General features: G+C 45.6%; 1 protein-coding gene across 3 annotated transcripts in view; it reads left to right on the forward strand.

Moving 5' to 3' along the window:
* Positions 1 to 22010, forward strand: part of cdh13 (cadherin 13, H-cadherin (heart)) — a 1232244-nt gene that overhangs the window by 451009 nt on the left and 759225 nt on the right. The window lies entirely within an intron of this gene.

Raw genomic sequence — 22010 nt, forward strand, 5'->3', positions numbered from 1 at the left:
GCATTAATTGCAGAAAAAGCATACTCAATGGCCACCAGTGTAACTATAATGGGATGAATTTTAACTGCAGTGGCGCTTCTTAGTTTCCAAACAGGCAGGCCACTGGGCTGTGGGGCTTTTAACATCGAGTAGACGCGTGTCGAAATAAAACGTTCCCAAACGTAGCTTTGTCTTTTAAATGGTTTACTATAACACTTAACAAACAGAATTACAAAGCAAACACGTATAAACGAACACGGTCAAAAACTGTACTGCTCCAAACCTCACAGCTTCTGCCTCTTTCACCACGTGCAGTTTAAAACTGTAAGATGGCTGCACCCATGTGTGGCTTAGGGACTGTTCCATTGTGGCAAGAATGAAGGGGGTGTCGGACTATACTACTGGAGCAAGAAAATAGGGGGTTTCTTAATACAATAAGTCGTTCAGGTAAATTAACTGTATTATGCCATTTAGCCACTATTTTAAAGTATTTTCTTAAGCTTTTATGGCTCTTACATTAACTTTCACCATCAGGCTGGAAACTTGTTATACAGCCCGCCCAATCTTCCTTTCTATCGAAATCAATAGAAAGAAACATCAGGCTGGGTGTGTAACTGGTGGCCGACCCTCAATGTTGAGTTTACTGTCGGTGAAAGTTCAAATCTACCCCAATATCAACATAATTCGGCTTCACCAATTTCCCTGATCTGTTGTCCTGTTAGGTCTGCTGGTTGCATGTCTTACTGCAAGTTTGTTTCCATTCATACTGCATTTATTTAGTTGGTAAAAAATCAGTGGGATACTTGATCAGGGAGGAGAATGTTCTATGAGCGCTATTTCCAGCAAAATCATAAACATGTCTGTTGAGATTTCCTCTCCCCAAATTACTAAGCATTCAGTTTGTTCTGTAGTATTAATCATGCTGCTTCTCCCATTCACTGCTGAGGTTATCATTCAGTCTTTTAGAAATGTTGGTACATGTTTTGCATAAATAAAGACGGAGTTTACAGAGAAAATGCGGCTGCTGATGTGAAATTATACAGTTGCTTAATTCAGCATTTTATTTTAATAGCAGATGGCGTGTGATTTGAGAAAAAAGTGCATTCTCAAAGCTGCAAACCTACAAACCAGTTAACAATAACACCACCTTGCATTTATATAGCGGCCTAGAAATTGAGTTTTGGCGCAGCCAGGGCTTTAGCGCCGGAAGTTAGTGCCGGAGCTAAGTCGCGCTGGTCGGGCCCAAAATTCACCAATTCTGCGCCCAAACGGCTGCCGGCGCTGCTGAGAGCTGTTTGCGCCTGAAAACTGGCGCTACGCGCTGAATATCGGCGCTATTCCGGCGCTGCGGCGCCCGCTGCGGTGCGGCAGGTTCGGGAAGTGCAGGCCTCCTTCCCTTAAGGAGGAGCTGCCTGCACCCGGCCGCGGCCCGCGAAAATCTTTTTAAAAATGAGCCCGGCACCTCGGACAAGTGCCGGGCTTGCTTCTGTTCCGGGGGGGGGGGTGGGGAAGTCCGGGGAGGGAGCTGCGGCCAGGCGGCCGGCGGGAAAGCGGCATGCCGCCGCGGTGCCTTTAATGCGCCGGCGCAAAGTCATGTAAGACTCTGTTGCCAGAGTCTTAGTTGCGGCTGCCACGGGCGAGGCGGCCGCAACTGAATTTCGGCGCTGGGGCCCGTCGGCATGGCAACCGGGACGCTGCGCACACCGATGACGTCATCGGTGCCGGCGCAGCGCTACCGGTCTACCGCGGTGGAAGGGCCCCAGGCAATTTCGGCGCCGGCGCCAATTGCAGCGCTAGGCCCTCTAGCGCCGCAAAATCGGCGCTAAGGGCACTGAATTTCTAGGCCAGCACCTTTAATGCAGAATAATGTCCCAAAGTGCTTCACGGAGATGAAGATGGATGTTGAGCCAAAGAAGGCGAGATTAGGAAGAGTCAAGAAAAATGTAATTGAAGAGACGGGCTTTAAGGAGGGGTTAATATTGGAACACAGGAACAGGAGTAGGCCACTCAGCTCCTTGAGCCGGTTCTGCCATTCAATTAGATCATGGCTGCTCTGTACTTCAAATCCGTTTACCTGCATCTATCCTATCAAATCAACGTCACCATTTTAAGCACCTCAATTAGATCACCCCTCAACCTTCTAAACTCAAGAGAATACAAGCCAAATTTGTGCAACCTGTCTTCATAATTTAACCCTTTAAGCCCTGGTATCACTCTGGTGAATCTGTGCTGCACCCCCACCAAGCAAATTACATATTTCCTGAGGTTTGGTAGCCAAAACTGAATGCAGTCCACCAGATAGGGCCTGACCAAGGCTCTGTACAACTGAAGCATCACTTCTTCACCCCCTTGACATAAATGCTAACATTCCATTAGCCTTTTTGATTACCTTTTGTCCCTTTTAGAGATTTGTGTACATGGAAACCTGAACCCCTTTGCTCCTCCACAGCTCCTAGTCTCTCAACATTGAGAAAATATTCCGATTTGGCTTTCTAAGATCCAAAGTGGATGACCTCATAGGGGGAGGTGGGAAGTCAGAAGGTTTTATTGAGGGAATGGGGCCTAGTTGGCTGAACACGCGCCCTCCAATAGTGGAGCGAAGGGAGATGGATGATGTGCAAGAGATGTTGGTAAATTTGCTGATTATTTGTGGACTGCATTGAAAATTTCAAATGTTACAACTTATTGACATATTTTTGTGTCAAAGTCTTTCTTCCCATGTCAATTTCTCCCTTCATTTCATGAAAATGGTGACTCATGCTAGGGTATGGTTCCGTGAGCACTGGCTGTCCTCCAGTACCTCGCCCACGTGGCGACTCTTCAAGTGTGGGCTCTAGATAGTCAGCATCAGCAGGCTGATTCAAGTGAGGGGGCATCATTGCCCGGGTCAGTTCTGTCATCGTGGAAGGGAAAAAGTTCCACTGTGAGCTCTGTGTAACAAAATTGTAAACTCACCTATAAAGAATGGGCTTCTGATCTTGTTACATGTAATGCACAGAGGAAATCTCCCCTCCCAATCCCAATGTGCGCTCAACTACACATTCCAGCAGGACTCATTGGACGATGATCAGGAGCAGAAACCGCCCGTGCTATTTTTTCCCTTTCCTAGACCAAGGAGACAGAGGTCAAAGTGTATAACCTCTACTGTTGCCTGCCTGTGATCCGCTAAGTCTGCACAATTGCCGCTTAACTACATGGAGCAAAAGGTCCGAACATTTTGGTCTCGCACTGGGCTGTCCCCTTAGCAACTGAGTGAGGGTGGAACTGTTATTTAAAATTAATTGACCGCAATGGGTGCAAAAGCGTATTAATGCTATAATAATCAGGTAGACTTTCAACTTGTCGCCCACACTTAAAACTGATCATCGGCTGCTCCTTATAGAAACTGCCCAATTTTCATCTCCATTTAACATCTGCTCCCTCTTCTCTGCAATCTATCTCAAATAATAACTTCCGTTTAATCAGATCAAAGTAATTTTATTGTATCAGAAGTTAGGAATGATCAGTGCTGCAGTTACAAATCCATCCAGTATAAAAGCCATTGTGACTTTTTTAGGCATGATTTTTTTTGAAGGTTTCCTGGGTAAAAATTGTTGAAAAGCGAAGCATACGAGGGGGCAATCATGGAGATCGAAAAATGCTGTACTTTGAGAATAGCAAAATTCACTTTACAAGATGGAATTTGCATTATTATTCTTCAAATAATACTGCCTTTAAGATAAGGCGAAGCAGAACAAAAACAATTTGCCTGCCATTTGAGTGGTGCTTGAACTGTGGGCTGAATTTGTGCTGTGCATTGATGCTATTGTTTGCTTTATGTTTACTTACTGTTTGTTCTGGTTAGGCCTAGAAGTGGAAAATGATCGAGCTACTCAGTGATACTCCAAAAGATAGTGGTGCTGAACCTACCGTCCAGTAGCTGCTTTGTCTTGGAATTGCTGTTTAGAGTCTTATTTGCACAATGAGATTGCATTCCCTTTGGCTCATAATGATGGGAATGAAATGCACTCTCACAGTATTTATACTTCCTTTTCTGATTCAGTTCAAGTGGCAGTGGGTGTTATTAAATTACCAGCTTAATGCATGCACTGCATTTGTTCTTGTGCAACAATGACAGTAGATTTTCATTAAGCAATTTGTACCAGCCTGGTCCACAGCTGATCTGAAGCCTGCACATTATACCATTGTAGAAGGTGGGAGGCCGCACAGTTATGGTAACAATGGGAGCTGAGGAGGATAAAATCCAAAGATGACATTGGGAGTTGATGTCCACTCAACTCTTTGCATAATTGATTTTAAGAGAGTTCCAGGAGTACTGTAATCATAGAAAAACTTGATCACATTAAAAATTTTTACAAAAGCATCCCTCCCAGGATTGGGATTGACTTGCACTTCTGCTATTTATGATGTTTATGAAGAGGGATAAGGTCCTGCAGGCAGATTTTAGGGAGCTCGGAAAGAGATTAAAAAGCAGGACCTCAAAGGTAGTAATCTCCGGATTACTCCCGGTGCCACGTGCTAGTGAGTACAGAAATAGGAGGATAAAGCAGATAAATGGATGGCTGGATAGATGGTGCAGGATGGAGGGCTTTAGATTCCTGAGGCATTGGGACTGTTTCTGGGGGAGGTGGGACCTGTACAAGCCAGGCGGGTTGCACCTCAACAGGACCGGGACCAATCCTCGTGGGGTGTGTGTGTGTGTGGGGGGGGGGGGGGGTGGGGTTTGCTAGTGTTGTTGGGAAAGGTTTAAACTAGCTTGGCCGGGGGGATGCGAACCCAATAGTAGATTCAGAAGGGAGAGAAGCAAAGTTGGAAATGGAAGGCAGAAAATTAGTAAGCGAGTTTGGAAGGCAGAGGGAACAAAGGCTAGAAAATAGACAACAAGGGAGTTTGGCAGTGCTAAATTGTATATACTTCAACGCAAGGAGTCTAGGGAATAAAGCAAATGAGCTGAGGGCACAGATAGACACATGGGAGTATGATATTATAGCTATTACTGAGACATGGCTGAAAGAAGGGCAGGAATGGCAGCTCAATATTCCTGGTTACAGGGTTTTCAGATGAGATAGAGAGGGGGATAAAAAAGGAGGGGGTCGCAATATTGATTAAAGAAACAATTACAGCTGTGAGGAAGGATGGTATCTTAGAAGGATCATCCAATGAGGCCATATGGGTTGAAGTGAAAAACAAAAAAGGGGCTATCACACTACTGGGAGTGTACTATAGACCTCCGAAGAGTCAGAGGGAGATAGAAGAGCAAATATATAGGCAAATTGCTGAGACGTGCAAAAATAGGGCAGTAATAGTAGGGGATTTAGCTTCTCTAATATTAACTGGGATAAAATTAGCGTGAAAAAGGGAGCAGAATCCTTAAAATGCATTCAGGAGAATATTTTTAGTCAGTACATAGCAAGCCCAACAAGAGAGGGGGCGGTTCTGGACCTAGTTTTAGGGAATGAAGCTGGGCAAGTGGAAAGGGTATCAGTGGGAGAGCATATTGGTGGTAGTGATCATAATTCAGTTAGATTTAGGGTAGTTATGGAAAAGGACAAGGATAGACCAAGAATAAAAGTTCTCAATTGGGGAAAAGCTAATTTAATAAGCTGAGATGTGATTTAGCCACAGTGGACTGGAGACAGAACTTGAAGGTAAATCAGTGTCAGAGCAGTGGGAGGCATTCAAGGAGGAGATAGTGAGGGTTCAGAGCAAGTATGTTCCCTTAAAGAAAAAGGGTGGGACTAACAAATCTAGAGCTCCCTGGATGTCAAGGGGCATACAGGGTAGGATAAAGAAAAAAAGGGAAGCTTATGACAGATATCGAGGGTTCAATACTGCAGAAAGCCTAGAGGAGTACAGAAAGTGCAGGGTGAAATTAAAAAGGAAATTAGAAAAGCAAAGAGAGGGCATGAAAAATATTGGCAAGTAAAATCAAGGAAAACCCAAATTATGTTTTATAAATACATTAAGAGCAAGAGGATAACTAAAGTAAGAGTAGGGCCTATTAGGAACCATAAAAGTAACCTGTGTGTGGAGGCGGGAGACGTGGGTAAGGTTCTTAATGAATACTTTGCATCTGTTTTCACAAAAGAGAGGGACGATGCAGAGTTTGCAATCAGGGAGGAGGAGTGTGAAATATTAGATGAAATAAACATAGTGAAAGAGGAAGTATTAAGGGGTTTAACATCTTTGAAAGTTGATAAATCCCCAGGCTTAGATGAAATGTATCTAAGACTGTTAAGAGAAGTAAGAGAGGAAATAGCAGAGGCTCTGACCATCATTTTCCAATCCTCTGGCTACAGGTGTAGTGCCGGAGGACTGGAGGACTGCTAACGTGGTACCGTTGTTTAAAAAGGGAGAAAGGGATAGACCGAGTAATTACAGGCCAGTCAGCCTAACCTCAGTGGTGGGAAAATTATTGGAAAAAATTCTGAGGGACAGGATAAATCTTCATTTAGAAAGACACGGGACAGTCAGCATGGATTTGTTAAGGGAAGGTCGTGTCTGACTAACTTGATTGAATTTTTTGAGGAGGCAACAAGGAGGGTCGATGAGGGTAGTGCATTTGATGTAGTCTATATGGATTTTAGCAAGGCTTTTGATAAGGTCCCGCATGGCAGACTGGTCACGAAGGTAAAAGCCCATGGGATCCAAGGCATAGTGGCAAGTTGGATCCAAAATGAGCTCAGAGGCAGGAAACAAAGGGTAATGGCCGAAGGGTGTTTTGTGACTGGAAGGCTGTTTCCAGTGGGGTTCCGCAAGGCTCAGTACTGGGTTCTTTGCTTTTTTGTGGTATATATCAATGACTTGGACTTGAATGTAGGAAGTATGATTAAGAAGTTTGCAGATGATGCAAAAATTGGGCGTGTGGTTGATAATGAAGAAGAAAGCTGTAGACTGCAGGAAGATATCAATGGACTGGTCTGGTGGGCAGAACAGTGGCAAATGGAATTAAATCTGGAGAAGTGTGAGGTAATGCTTTTGGGGAGGGGCTAACAAGGCAAGGGAATACACAATAAATGGTAGGACACTGAGAAGTGCAGAGGATCAGAGGGACCTTGGAGTGCATGTCCACAGATCCCTGAAGGTAGCAGGACAGGTAGATAAAGTGGTTAAGAAGGCAAATGGGATACTTGCCTTTACTAGCCAAGGCATAGAATATAAGAGCAGGGAGGTTATGCTTGAACTGTATAAAATACTAATTAGGCTGCAGCTAGAATATTGTGTGCAGTTCTGGTCACCACATTACAGAAAGGATGTGATTGCGCTAGAGAAGGTGCAGAGGAAATTCATGAGGATGTTGCCTGGACTGGGGAATTTTAGCTATGAGGAAAGATTGGATAGGCTGGGGTTGTTTTCTTTGGAACAGAGGAGGCTGAGGGGAGACCTAATTGAGGTGCATAAAATTATGAGGGACCTAGATAGAGTGGATAGGAAGGACCTGTTTCCCTTAGCAGAAGGGTCAATAACCAGGGGGCATAGATTTAAAGTAATTGGTAGGAGGTTTAGATGGGATTTGGGGAGAACTTTTTTCACCCAGAAGGTGGTGGGGGTTTGGAACTCACTGCCTGAAAGGGTGGTAGCGGCAGAAACCCTCATCACATTTAAAAAGTACTTGGATATGCACTTGAAGTGCCATAACCTACAGGGCTACGGACCAAGAGCTGGAAAGTGAGATTAGAGTGGATAGCTCTTTGTCGGTCGGCACGGACAAGATGGGCCGAATGGCCTCCTTCTGTGCTGTAAATTTCTATGGGGGACAAATTGGGTATAGCCCCGCTCGGGGCGCTAGAATTGGCAATGCGCAAATTTTATCGCCAGGCGCAACTTATCGCCACCTCCAGCGATATTGGGTTGCTGCACCCCTGAAGGTGATTGCGGCGTTAAACCAGGCGCTGCATGGGACTCCTAAGGCGCTAACCTGGTGGCACTACTCAATATCTGGGCGGACGGGCGCAGCGCAGGTGCTGTCAATAATCGATGACCATGAGACATGCTGGCGCCGGCCAGCTCTTAAAGGGGCAGGTCATTTAGGTTCAGCAGCCAGACTCATCGCCCTGTAGGCCTCAAAATCGGCGCTGTGCAATCTGAGGCATTACAAACTTTGACCAGATGGAGAGGGTGAGGCAGAGAGTGGAGCGGTTTTCTGAAAGGGCATTGGATGCTTTGGTTGACGCAGTGGAGCGCCGGCGAGCAGTGCTGTACCCTGACAATGGCAGGAGGCCTCATCAGAACGAGTATCGCAGAGCTTGGAGGGAAGTTTGTCAAAGAGTCAACTCCAGCAGCGTGGCGATGCAGGAAGAAGTTCAACGATCTCACTCGGGTCGTTAGGGTGAGTGGCTTGTTGGCAATCTTCTTCATCCCTCCATCTGCACCTGACTTTATGGCCAGAGGGTGCGCGATGCCCCAATGGCCATCTGTCAGCCAGCACCCATGGCCCTTTCTGGGAACACACACGCACATTCAACTCAGGGCATGATGTAAGGGCTGATCCACCATGGGGGGGCATGAGATGACAACTCAGGGCATAATGTAAGGGCTGATCCACCATGGGGGGGCATGAGATGACAACTCAGGGCAGCATGTTTCAGAACTTCCCGTCCTTTCTCCTGCAGGTCAAGCTGACCAGGAACCAGAGGGAACAGAATCGTACTGGAGGGGGCCCTCCTCAGCTGCAGGAACTCACAGACCTGGAGGAAAGAGTCCACCAGATTGTTGGAGGCCGGATGAGTGGTCCTATCACCACTGGAGCTGCCGACCCCATTGTGCACAGCGATGGTAAGGTCATCACCTTTTTGAACTGTCTCCTTCCACTTGTTCCCCCCACCAGCATGCTTTTTCAGTCTGGACCCATGTCAGAGCATTGCAGCACTCTTGCATCCCTTGCTGCCACCCTGTCCTTTCGCTAAAGCCACTCTTCAACCTCCCTGCTTTCAGATGCTGCATCACCAGCTCGGGAGCTGGGCCATCAAGCTGCCAGGGACACTGACTCCGGAGGCGACGAGCAGGAGGAAACCGGACCATCCGTCCCACCCTCAGGCGAGCCAGCCCATCTGCAGACTGGGGATAGTGCTTCCCTGGAAGGGAGCGGGGGGGATGGCTCTGAGGAGGAACCAGTTGCAGGAACCAGCGGGCTCCAGCAACGCAAGGGGGGTAGGGAAGTTCGGGAGCCGTCTCCCTGGAGGGCGCGTCAGGCCACGATGACTGCTGCACAGAGCGCAGAAGAGGTACGTTCCCTCGCAGAAATGAGCACCCAGGCTCGACTCAGGCACACTGAGCTGATGGCTGCAGTTGCAAGGATGCCTGAATCCATCGAGACACTGGCAAGGAGTGTGCAAGACTTCGGGCAGCACAGGAAAGGATTGTGCAAGACTTCGGGGCAGCCCTGGAAAGGAGTGCCCAGGGCTTCAGGGCAGCCCTGGAAAGGACTGTCCAGGGCGTCGCGACATCACTGGAAAGGACTGTCCAGGGCGTCGCGACATCACTGGAAAGGACTGTCCAGGGCTTCACCGAAGCACTGGCACCTGCCACGCAAGTGCTGAGTGCTGCCACGCAGTCCCTCGCTGGCCTCATGCAGAGGCAGATTGAGGCCACACAAGCACTGACTGCTGCCACCCTCGATGGATCAGGCAGGATTACCCGGGGCCCTTGCAGCACCACAGCAGGCCAGCAATCTGTGGACCAGCCGATTGGTCCGCATGCTGCGGTGCTGCCCCGTCAGAGTGCCAGTGTGTCGGCCGACCACGGAGCAGGTGTCCGCACTCAGGATGTCAGCATTCCTGATGCCAACGCTGGCACGTCTCCACTGCAGCTGCCATCACCTGCAGGACAGACTGCTTCCACCCATGCCCATTTGGACCAGTCAGCATCCGGCCCCTCCAAGCCCAGAGTCCGTCCAGGCCGTCCCTCAGGGGCATCTGCGCTTTCAGACAGTCAACAGGCGTCCCCCAGCCTTCATGCAGCCACTGGGGTCCCATTACGGAGGAGCTGCAGGGAGGGAAGGGGCCGTTCTCGCAAGAGAAGTAGATCACCATCAAAGGGGAAAGAGTAGAAGGTGCTGCTGAAACGTCCTATTTCTAGAAATCAAGGCCGTGGATGTTGTTCTGAATGTTAGTCATGTTTTGGATAGTCTCCCGGGTGTGTGAGTCACTTGTTCTGAATGTTAGACATGTTTTGGATAGTCTCCCGGGTGTGCGAGTCACGTATGTGTTAGTTTGTTAGTTAAGCTTTCTGTTGCCATTGCTTTGTCATGTTGGAAGGAAGCACAGTTTTCAAAATAACAATTTTTTTTTATGTAATTGGCCATGTCTGCTATTTACAATCATTGTGGCCTTCATAGGCTTTTGGTTATCCGAATGGTTCCATTCCTGGTCTTTGAATGGCACCAAGCAGTCCGTGAGAGGGGCCTAGAACCGACTCCTTATCAGCCTCAGACGGACGGCCCTTCCAGTTTCTCGGACCCTCCCGTCTTGGTCTTCCTCCTCCTCCTGCTCCTCCTCCTCCTCCTCTGCTGGTCCTTCAATGTCTGCTGGCATTGGTTGGGTGCGCAGGGTGGCGAGGTTATGGAGCATGCAGCAGACAATGACGAAGTGGGAGACTCTTTGGTGAGTACTGCAAGGCTCCTCCCGAATGGTCCAAACAGCGGAACCGCTGCTTCAGCATGCCGATTGTGTGCTCCACAATGTTCCTCATCGCCTGATGGCTGATGTTGTAGTGCTCTTCTGCAGGGGTGCTGGGCATCCGGAGCGGGGTCATCAGCCATGGGCACAGTGGATAGCCCTTGTCGCCAAGAAGCCAGCCTTCTGGGTGAGCCAGGGCCTCGAAAATGTCAGCGACTGAAGTCTGGCGCAGGATGAAAGCGTCGTGGCTGCTGCCTGGGAACTGTGCATTGACCGCCAGGATCAGCTGCCGGTTGTCACAGACCAGCTGCACATTCAAGGAGTGGAACCCCTTGTGGTTGCGGAACACCTCAGGATTCTGTACAGGCGCCCGCAAAGCCACGTGCGTGCAGTCAATGGCTCCCTGCACCATGGGGAAGTCCGCTATTGCCGCGAAGCCCTCTGCGCGCTCCCGCTGCTTCTCCGGTGTCACATTGAAGGATATGTACTGACGCCGCCTTTTAAACAAGGCATCTGTAACTTGCTGGATGCAGCTATGCACCGCAAACTGGGATATGTTGGCAATGTCCCCAGTTGCTGACTGGAAGGAGCCGGTCGCATAGAAATTCAATGCCACTGTTATCTTCACAGCCACCAACAGAGAGGTCCTGCACCTTATCTGCAGCTGCAGATCTTCCTGAAGCAGGTGGCACAGCTCAGTCACCATCTCCTTTCGGAATCGCAGCCTCCTAACACACTGCTCCTCCGACATGTTGAGGTAAGAGAACTGCTGCCTGAATACCCTGGCAGCGTAAGGTCTGGTGTGGCGACGTCTGTTGGCCTTCCTCCGTCTGGCCATTCCTGGCCCTCTCTCCCTCCGTCCCTGTGCCCTTTCCAGATGGTCGAGCAGCAGGACGTTCCCCTCCAAAGCAGCCCCCATAATAATAAGTCAGTAGAAATTAAATAGGGTGTAAACACTCACCAGCAGCAGGGTGATGGTATGAAGGCTGAAGGTCCTCTGACAGCGCTGGGTCACTAGTGAAATGGTTCAGAGTTCAACTTTGCAACTCTGTGTAAATCTCAAACAAGTTGTGCTCCCAAAATGGCTGCCGCTTTTATACCAGTGCAGTCCCCTTTAAAGAGCGCCCCCCTAAGCCTGAGAGCCACTGGGGATCATTCCAGGAAGCTGTCCTTATTAGCGCCGGTCGGAACAGAGGGGGGCGCCACTGGATTTCCGGTCTGGGGCGCCAAAAAGGCGTTGCACACTGAAATGACGTCATGATCTGCCTGCGCCCGCGAGCGGGCGCTAAGATTTAGCCTTAGCGCCGGCGCTAAAAGCTCACTCAATATGGCAAGAGGCGCTGGGTTCACTGCACCCGCCCGAAAATTGGGTAACACCCCAATTCTCGGCCTCTTTAGGCGCTAATCGCTGGTGCTAACAACCGAATTTCTCCCCCTATGATTCTATGTTTGCAAGCAAGAGAGGAATCTCGCATCTCAAAAATGGCAAGTTTTTTACAAGTGAAGATTACATAATTTTCCACAATGAGAGTGACTGATGACTCGTGCCTATCTGCCAGACTTCCCTGGTGGTCTAGTGGGAGAGAGATGCATTCATAATTCCCTTTCAGGCAAGATTAATGCAGAGTGAAATAAAAACAGAAAACACTGGAAACACTCAGCAGCTCAGGTAGTATCTGTGGAGAGAAGAAGGTCGGGTTAACGTTTCAGGTCGATGAGCATTAACCCCACCTCTCTCTCTCCACAGATGTTGCTTGGCCTGCTGAGTGTTGCCAGCATTTTCTGTTTTTATTTCAGATTTTGCTTTTTTGGTGCCGAGTGAATCATATTTATGTGATATCTATTTGCCTGAATCTCTGCTGGTTTAGTGGGGGGAGGAAATGTACCCGAGTTCCCTTACAATTAGCACTCCGGTAGATTAGTTGCAAGATATGTTATGCTCTGTGACATACTGGGTAATCTTGCTGTACTAGTACTCCTGAAAATCTGAAGTGTGCTGAATTCATGCCCTCTACAGGCATGGATTGTTTAATTTGAAATTCCAGCAAATAGTCATTCCTGTTGTAAAACAATGATTGTATATGATTTAATGAACACAATGTTCCTTCAATATATTCACGGATCACAACTCTAGAGACTTAGTTTGATGCTGGGAATCATCTGGTTATCAAAGTCACAGTCCTCAAATCATTAACTCATTACCCAGAAATGCTCTAGACTCTAGTATCATACACACTAAAGAGCCTGTCACTTATTTCTACATAACTCAACCTGGCACTAAATGCAAAATTTATTTTTTAAAACATTAAAATTTATTGTGCAAGTGTCTGCAACGATTAACCATTCAAAAGCTGAAAAGTGGTGCTTGTGTTATTTATGTTGCAAACCAATACCGCTGAGTCCAGTGCCTGCAAAATTCAGTTTCTTAAGCATACAAGCGGTGTCCAGGCACTGTTTGTATAGTGTAGGCTAAAATAATTTGATGCAGGACTTGCACACTGAATGTCATGTCTAAGAAATTGATTTTGAATTCTGTAGTGTTTCACCAGTTACAGACCACATCCCTGACAGCAGCATAACATTTTCCAAACGGAAGATCTGAATAGCACCTCTTCAATGCACAGGTTTCATGCAACCATTGGATTTCCTCTCTATAGATTGCCATGTTTTGCAAAATTCCAAGAGAACAGGGTAGTACCATAGAAGTTAACAGCACAGAAGGAGGCCATTCAGCCCTCAACTACCTGTAGCAAAGCATTTCATGCTCCAACAACTCTCTGCATCAAGAAATTTCACCAAAACGCTCTCTTCACTTGATCATTCTAAATTGATTACTGACTCCTCAACCAGAGGTATACTCTTTCCTGATTTGAGCTGGGTTCATGGGATGGGTCCTGAAATTCTCTTTGATGTTGACAATGATTGAAAACCTCAAGAATCTAAATGACTAATGCCTCCACAACATAAGGCACAACAGTAAGTGAAAAAAAATAGACTTTCATTTAAAAAGAAATAAGCTTTAGGGTCCAGTTGACATTCTGGAAATTTCAGAACAACTGGTTCAAAAGTGAGCAGATGGCAACCCTATCTCGTGAGACACAGGTCTTCGCTTCTGACTTTCCTCCAAAGCTAGGGCTTATAAAACATGTAGCACAAACTCTACACCTACTCTACAATATGATTCACATCTAATAATATCCAGTAGTTCCCTCATTTTAATTGTTGGTGCTCGTAAACGTCATCGATAAAGAGAATGCATACATTGCTGAAAAATAACTGCAGGGGGTGGGTGAGGCAGAGACCATTGCATCTTTTAAGGGAAAATTGGATGAATAACTGAAGCCACGGAAAATTCGAGTCCAGGGGGAGAAAGCGGGGCAGCGGGTTGGCTTTGGATTGTTCTAGTTAAGAGCCACACAGACACAATGGGCCAAATGGCCTCCTCTGTACTGTAAACTTCTATTGGCCCAATATTTTTTTAAAAACCTGCTCCAAAATAATTTTGAACATGTTGAACTTCTGATTTTCTAATGCAATTTTATTTTTCCAAAGTTGGACAGAGAAATTAGTTAGAATTTTGTCTTTTCACTTCTGGGACCTGGTTTTGAATCTACCCCATTCAAATGCCTACATGAATTGAGTTTGTATCAAAAGAGCACTCCCTATAACACCATGTGATATTTTCTATTTCTGGAAATAACAATCCTTGTGCCTTCTCTGAGTGGGATTGCTAATTCATACCGAATTGTTGGCAGTTTTGTACAGTGATCCATGCCCACCGGTAGTTGTGCTGAGACTGTAATATCAGCCATTTTGCTTACAACCGGCAGAGAGAAACGTTCTTTCTATCTGTGTAGATTAGATCATGTAGCATCGAGAAACACTTCCCTAGAAAAACATACTGTAGTGGGTTGGTACAGTGTCCTTTCCACATCTTATTAGCAACCATAGTAACAGTCAGGCTGGCTGAGTGTGGAGTGGCATGAGACTCTGGAATAAAGGAGGGCAGCATTCTTCCCAACACCTGCTGGTAGATACAATAATGAACAAATTACCCATCAAGAACAGATTTCTTTCTAATTGCAAGACTCATTAGACCATTAAACTATTTAATTCCTTAAAGACTTTATATATTCAGACATTTTGTTGAGTTTCATGTTTTTAAAATGCAAGAATTTATACAATACCTTAATAAGACTGCAGTCGTGTTGAGCTCCACACTATATAAAGTATGTTGAGGTAATAGAGAGATTATAGCACAGATTCATGAGGATGCTGAAATAACAACAGAAAACGCCAGAAAAACACAGCAGGCCAGGCAGCATCCGCAGAGAGAGAAACAGAGTTAAAGTTTCAGGTCTGGGACCCTTCATTAGAACTGGAAAAAGCTGGAGATGTAACATATTAAGCAGGTGCAGAGACAGGGGCGGGGTGGGAGGGGAGGAAGGAATTGAAGAAACATATCAAACACGAGAAGGGAAACTGAAAGCAATGAAGATGAACAAGGTTGAAGAGACAAACGGAAATCCCGTCGGAGAGAAGAGCAGAACTTCTTCAAGGTGAGCATTCCGCCCCTGTCTCTGCACTTGCTTGATATCTGTTACATCGCCAGCTTTTTCCAGTTCTGATGAAGGGTCCCAGACCTGAAACGTTAACTCTCTTTCTCTCTCCACGGATGCTGCCTGGCCTGCTGAGTGTTTCCAGCGTTTTCTGTTGTTATTTCAGATTTCCAGCATCTGCAATATTTTGCTGTTGTATTCATGAGGATGCTGTCTGGTCTGAGGAAACAAGAAAGACTTGGAAAAACTGAGGTTGGTTTCTTTATTACAGGGGAAATGAAGGGGTGATTTGATAAAGGCATTTAAAACGATGAAGAGATGAGATAAAGCAGATGGAAACAATTTGTTTCCAGTGATTGAGGGGTCAGAATAAGGAGGACATAGATGTAACATTAAATGTAAGAGATTTAAGACTGAGACCAGGAGAAATGTTTATGTACAGAGGGTTGTGGGGCCATGGAATGCACTACCGGAACTAGGAACATAGGAGCAGGAGGAGGCCATTCAGCCCCTCAAGCCTGTTCCACCATTCAATGAGATCATGACTAATCTGTATCTTAACTCCATCCACCCACCTTGGCTCCATGTCCTTTTATACCCTTGACTAGCAAAAATCTATTGATCTCAGATTTAAATTATTAATTGAGCTAGCATCTATTGCTTTTTGTGGAGAGAGTTCCACACTTCTACCACCTCTCGCATGAAGAAGTGTTTCCTAACTTCTCTCCTGAATGACCTGGCTCTGATTTTAATGTTATGTCCCCTTGTCCTAGACTCCTCCACCAGTGGAAAAAGTTTCTCCCTATCTACCCTATCAATTCCTTTCAAAATCCTAAAAACCTCAATCACCTCTTAACCTTCTATATTCCAGGGAATACCAGCCTAGTTTAGGTAATCACTCCTCATAATCGAACCCGTGGAGCCTGGTTACATTCTGGTGAATCTACGCTGCACTCCTTCCAATATATCCTTTCCATGGTGTGGTGCCCAGAACTGTATATAGTACTCCAGATGTGGTCTAACCAGGGCTTTGTATAGCTGTCGCAAAACTTCCTCCACTTTATATTCTAGCCCTTTAGTTATAAAGACCAACATTCCATTAGCCTTTTTGATTATTTTTTGTACCTGACCACTGCATTTTAGTGTACATGGGCCCCTAAATCTCTTTGGACCTCCACTGTTCCCAGCTTTTCAACCTTTAAAAAAATACTTGGATCTATCTTTTTTAGGCCCAAAATGGATGACCTTACACTTACCTGCTTTGAAATCGATCTGCCACAGTTTTACCCACTCACTTAATCTATCAATGTCTCTTTGTAATTTTAAGCTCCAGTCAACACTACTTACTATGCCACCTATCTTTGTGTCATTGGGAAACTTGGCTATATGGCTCTCTGTTGTGTTATCTAAGTCATTACCAAATATAGCGAATAGTTGAATTCCCAGCAAAGATCCTTGTGGGACGCCACTAGTCGCTTCCTTCAAATTCGAGTACATACCCATTATACCTACGTACTCGCGGTCTTCTATCGCTAACCGGGTCAATAATTTGCCTTCAATTCCATGTACTTTAATTTTGGTTAACAGTCCCTTATGGGTAACCTTATCAAATACCTTCTGGAAGTCCATATAAATGACATCCATTGACATTCCCCTGTCTACTACTTTAGTTACTTCCTCAAAAAATTCAATTAGGTTCAGTTAGTGGTTGAAACGGAGTACATTTCAAAATTTAAGGGTGGGTTACATAGCGTTAGATAGGGTCTGCAGCACAGAAACAGGCCACTTGGTGCAACTAGTCCATGCTGGTGTTTATGCTCCACATGAGCCTCCTCCCACCCTCTTCTTCTAACTCTATCAACATATCCTTCTATTCCTTTCTCCCCCATGCACTTACCTAGCTTCCCCTTAAATGCATCTATGCTATTTGCCTCAAATAATCTTTGTGGTAGCGAGCTCCACATTCTTACCACTCTTTGGGTAAAGAAGTTTCTCCTGAAGTAAAGAAGTTTCTCCTGTTTTCCACTGCTCAACCTCGCCATCTCTGCCTGTCAATTTTTTTTACATTAGTTAGATAGGTGGTTGAAGGAATGAGCAGTAGATATGAGAACGGATCGGTCGTATGGGATTAGTACTACTACTCGCATGGAGGATAAATACTAACACGGACTGATTGATCTGTTTCATGTTGTGATTTCTATGTAAAAGCCCCTCCTGTACTATTATGAAGACTTAACCTTACTAAATGTAATGATAAGGATTTCATTATAATAAACTAAGCATTTCTGAATTAGCAGCTTTTGTGTTTGGGTTGTATGAGCGCAACACACTTAACATAAAATGTTCCATAAATTCACGTTACGTATTAACTCACTGGGGTAGATTTCAACTATCAGGCGGAACACACAGCTGTCTGTCCAATAGTGCTGGTGGGAGGCCCGGTCTATTTACAATGCCACTGGTGGACTGCAGGTGCCAATCAGGCTCCGGGCCGGCGCATAATCTGCCATCCCATATACCGACGTAATTAGTAGCAAGGCAGGTCCGGAGAGCGAGATGATCACAGGTGAGACCCAAGGTGGCAGCGGCGCATATTACTCTTGTGGAGCCCAGAGCGCACACCTGCTCCCACTGAAAGTACCATTTTTGACCCTCTTAAGAAGTGCCGCCAAGTGAAACTGGGCAAAGCGTGCATGGTCCAGGCTCCACTCCATTGTCTGCCAAAATGGCAATTAGGGTCCTATATACATTCTAAGACCCTGATTTGTGAATTTAAAGGGCCCACCACCTGAAATAGATGGACACTGTGGCCACTGTGACCTTTCAGCATGGCATTGACGGGATCGGGAGCGGGAACAGGACAGCTACTGCCCTGTTTCCACTTGGCAGAGCCAGTGGAAATCCCCCCCACCCCCCCAATATTTCACTTGTCATTTGATCAACTGCACACATATCTGAAAATAACTTCTCATTGCTATATGTAGAAAATAAAATTAAAGTATGGAGCTAAGGCACTGGATGGCACAGTGAATTGGTACATTCTCCTTTCACTTTTGGAAGTTGCGTTTGAATCCACTAAAGACTAATAGGTTGAAAATCCCCACAGTCTGCTGGATGTAAGGGGCCTATGTGAAATGAGTTTGAGGAACTCTCAAGCAAATTCCAAGTGGGCCTGGGCTCACAGCATAAAACTGGTCCAATTTTGGCAATAATTGCAATCATATTCATGGAAGTCACGGGGATACTAGTATGAGAAATGTCACACTGGTGTATTAGAGACTGTTGCTTGGAGACTGGGCCTAAGGCTTATTGCTGGGGCGAAGTAGTTGGAGCTTTACTCAGAAGTTGACTTAAAGCAGTCCAATACTAAGCAAGGGGAAGGGTTTGCAATAGAGTAGAGGTTGGGATGATTTCCAATATCGTGTGAAACAGGAGCAATCCATATAAATTACAAAGACACATCAGTCTGCCGGATCCTATTTTGCAGTACGTGATTGCTTTCTGAACAAAATGTGACTTCCTAAAACAAGCCGTTTGTACAATAAAGTGAAATTTTGCTTCCTGGCCCCTTCCTGAACCAAGAGGCAGCACTTTTCAATTGGTTGATTGAATTGTCAATTAGTATGATGATGGAGTTTTGCTGTCTTCCCAGTAGAAAAACCAGATGGTTCTGATCCTGACACTGCAGCCAACCTGTGAGTGCTTGACAGCCATGCTGAGTACCTGAAATAGGAACATGCTCTGGTCTCCAGTACAAATATCACAAAGTACAGAGACCACATTGTGTACTATTGCTTGACCGTGATGTCAAGCAGACAGGTAATCTGTTCCTAGGGCTCTGTTCATTTTCCTTTGTAGTCATCTGGGAAAGGGGAGGAATTGTTAAGTGCATCCATAATAGACTTGTTCTTTGTATTTATGCTCTTCTTTGTGGTTTAATGCACCTCTCCTCTGATCCTGACGGAGTAAGGATCCCACTTTGAGGGGGTGGGGGGGAAAGCCCACACGACTTCATATAATAATGCGTAAACCATTCCAGGCCACCCACTATACCAAAATCTAGTAGTCCATGTCCTATGAGTGCTCATTATGAAGAAATATTTTTAAAATCTAAAATCAACATTTTGTAGTATTTATCAAAGCTTTGTATTGCTTCACATGAAGGAAAGTCACCCTCAAGTTTTCAAATGAAAAATTAGACAGAAATTTGGAGAGATGAATAGAGTTAACAGAGCAGGTTTAACAAATTAGAGTCATAGAGTCATAGAGTTTTTACAGCACAGAAAGAGGCCCTTCGGCCCATCGTGTCTGCGCCGCCCATCCCTCCCTGTCCAGTCTAATCCCATTTTCCAGCATTTGGTCCATAGCCTTGTATGCAATGGCATTTCAAGTGCTCATCCAAATGCTTCTTGAATGTTGTGAGGGTTCCTGCCTCTACCACCTTTTCAGGCAGTGAGTTCCAGCTTCCAACCACCCTCTGGGTGAAAAAGTTCCTCCTCAAATCCCCCCTAAATCTCCTGCCCCTTACCCTGAATCTGTGCCCCCTTGTTATTGACCCCCCTACTAAGGGGAAAAGTTCCTCTTTATCTACCCTATCTATGCCCCTCATCATTTTGTACACCTCAATCAGGTCCCCCCTCAGCCTTCTTTGCTCCAAGGAAAACAACCCCAGCCTGTCCAGTCTCTCTTCATAGCTGAGGCGCTCCATCCCAGGTAACATCCTGGTGAATCTTCTCTGCACCCTCTCCAAAGCAATCACATCCTTCCTATAGTGAGGCGACCAGAACTGCACACAGTACTCCAGCTGTGGCCTCACCAGCGTTTTGTACAGCTCCATCATAACCTCCCTGCTCTTATATTCTATGCCTCTGCTAATGAAGGCAAGTATCCCATAAGCCTTTTTAACCACCTTATCTACCTGTTCCGCTGCCTTCAGGGATCTATGTACATGTACACCAAGGTCCCTCTGACCCTCTGTACTTCCTAGGGTCCTACCACTCATTGTGTATTCCCTTGCCTTATTTGTCCATCCAAAATGCATCACCTCGCACTTTTCCGGGTTAAATTCCATTTGCCACTTTTCCGCCCATCTGACCAACCCGTTAATATTGTCCTGTAGCCTGAGGCTTTCCTCCTCGCAATTTACCACCCCACCAATTTTCGTGTCATCCGCGAACTTACTGATCATACCCTTTACATTCTCATCCAAATCATTAATGTAGATCACAAACAGCAAGGGACCCAGCACCGATCCCTGAGGTACCCCACTGGACACAGGCTTCCAGTCACAAAAGCAACCTTCGACCATCACCCTCTGCCTCCTGCCACTCAGCCAGTTTAGGATCCAACGCGCCAAGGCCCCCTGGATCCCATTGTTAAAAAGAGGTCAGGGACACGCAATAGGAAAATCTGCCAATTATGTACTGAATCCCCACAGCAGATTTCAAATGAAGCAAATGCTTTGTTACTTTTTTAAACTTTATTGTTACATAGTGTAATAAACATGTAAACACTTGGTGGATAATTTACTGTGTGTTACAATAACACACTGAGGAATACATAGATATTTACTTGAGTTGCCAAATATGTGGCGTGTAAGGATTGGAAATTCCATGTAATTCAAGATGGAATTAAGTAAATTTGAATTAATTATAATGTTGAGTTCTACTTTTCCAAATGACAGTGTAATTATTCCATGTGATGTAAAGTTATTTTATGTGACAGTTTTCTAGATCAGTATGTCGAGGAACCAACTAGGGAACAGGATATTTTAGATCTAGTATTGTGCAATGAGTCAGAATTAATTAATAACCTTGTAGTAAAGGAGCTGTTGGGGCAGAGCGATCATAATATGATAGAATTTTAAATTGAGTTTGAGAGTGATTTAGATAAGTCCAAAACTAGGGTCTTAAATCTGAACAAAGCAAACTATGGGCCAGAAATTCCATTTGCAGGCCTCACGCAGGCGGAGGGCTGCGATCTGGAAAAATCTGCGCCGGGACTGGAGGGCTCCCGAGAGGCGCAGAGTTCCATTGCTGAGCCTCCCCAAACTGCCGGCGTGCAGGGCACATGTATCCCAGAGGCGCAGGTGGTTCACATCGTCCCTGGGATCACATGGGCCATGGGGAGCCAATCAGAGAAGGGAATCTCCATTCATACATTTGACAGGAAGACCTGTCAAATATATGAATAGAGATCACCCCCAAAAATAGTAAAACTTTAAATAAATTTTTTAAAGAATCACATTTTTAAAATGACTTTAAATTACATAAATTAAGTATTTTAAACAAAAATTTTATTTTTTGAAAAAAAAAATTAAAGTTTTTAATGGGGCTAAAAATAAACTTACCTTTCTTTAAAGTATTTTAAAATGATAAATCAGTGAAATTTAAAAAAAAACTTTTTTCAGCTGTTATCCTGGTAAAAGCAGGCCTCGTGCCTGCTTTTACCAGACGCAAGAATTGTAAGTGTTTTCTACGGCCGGAGGGTCTCCAAAAAATGGAACTCTCCACCCACAGAGGTCCTGCTCCAGCGCAGCCAGAGGATCTGTCAAGAGGATTCTTGACAGATCAGAAATGCCGGTTTCCAGCGCATGCGCAGTGCATGCCTAAAACCGGCATTTCCGTTGGCCCTACGGGTGAGTACACAGCGCGTACCTACCCGTAGGGACCGGAATTTCTGCCTCTATGTAGGTATGAGGGGTGAGTTGGCTAAGATCGATTCGGAAACTAGCTTAACAGATATGATGGTCGATGGCAAACATTTAAAGAAATAATTCATAATTTGCAATGAATATGCATTTCCTTAAGGAATAACCCCCCCCCCCCACAGGAACAGTGGTCCAACCGTAGCTAAC

The sequence above is a fragment of the Somniosus microcephalus genome, chromosome 6 (genome assembly GCF_052327205.1).
Source record: "Somniosus microcephalus isolate GS21.2 chromosome 6, FLI_Smic_1.0, whole genome shotgun sequence".
Taxonomy (NCBI): Eukaryota; Metazoa; Chordata; class Chondrichthyes; order Squaliformes; family Somniosidae; genus Somniosus; species Somniosus microcephalus.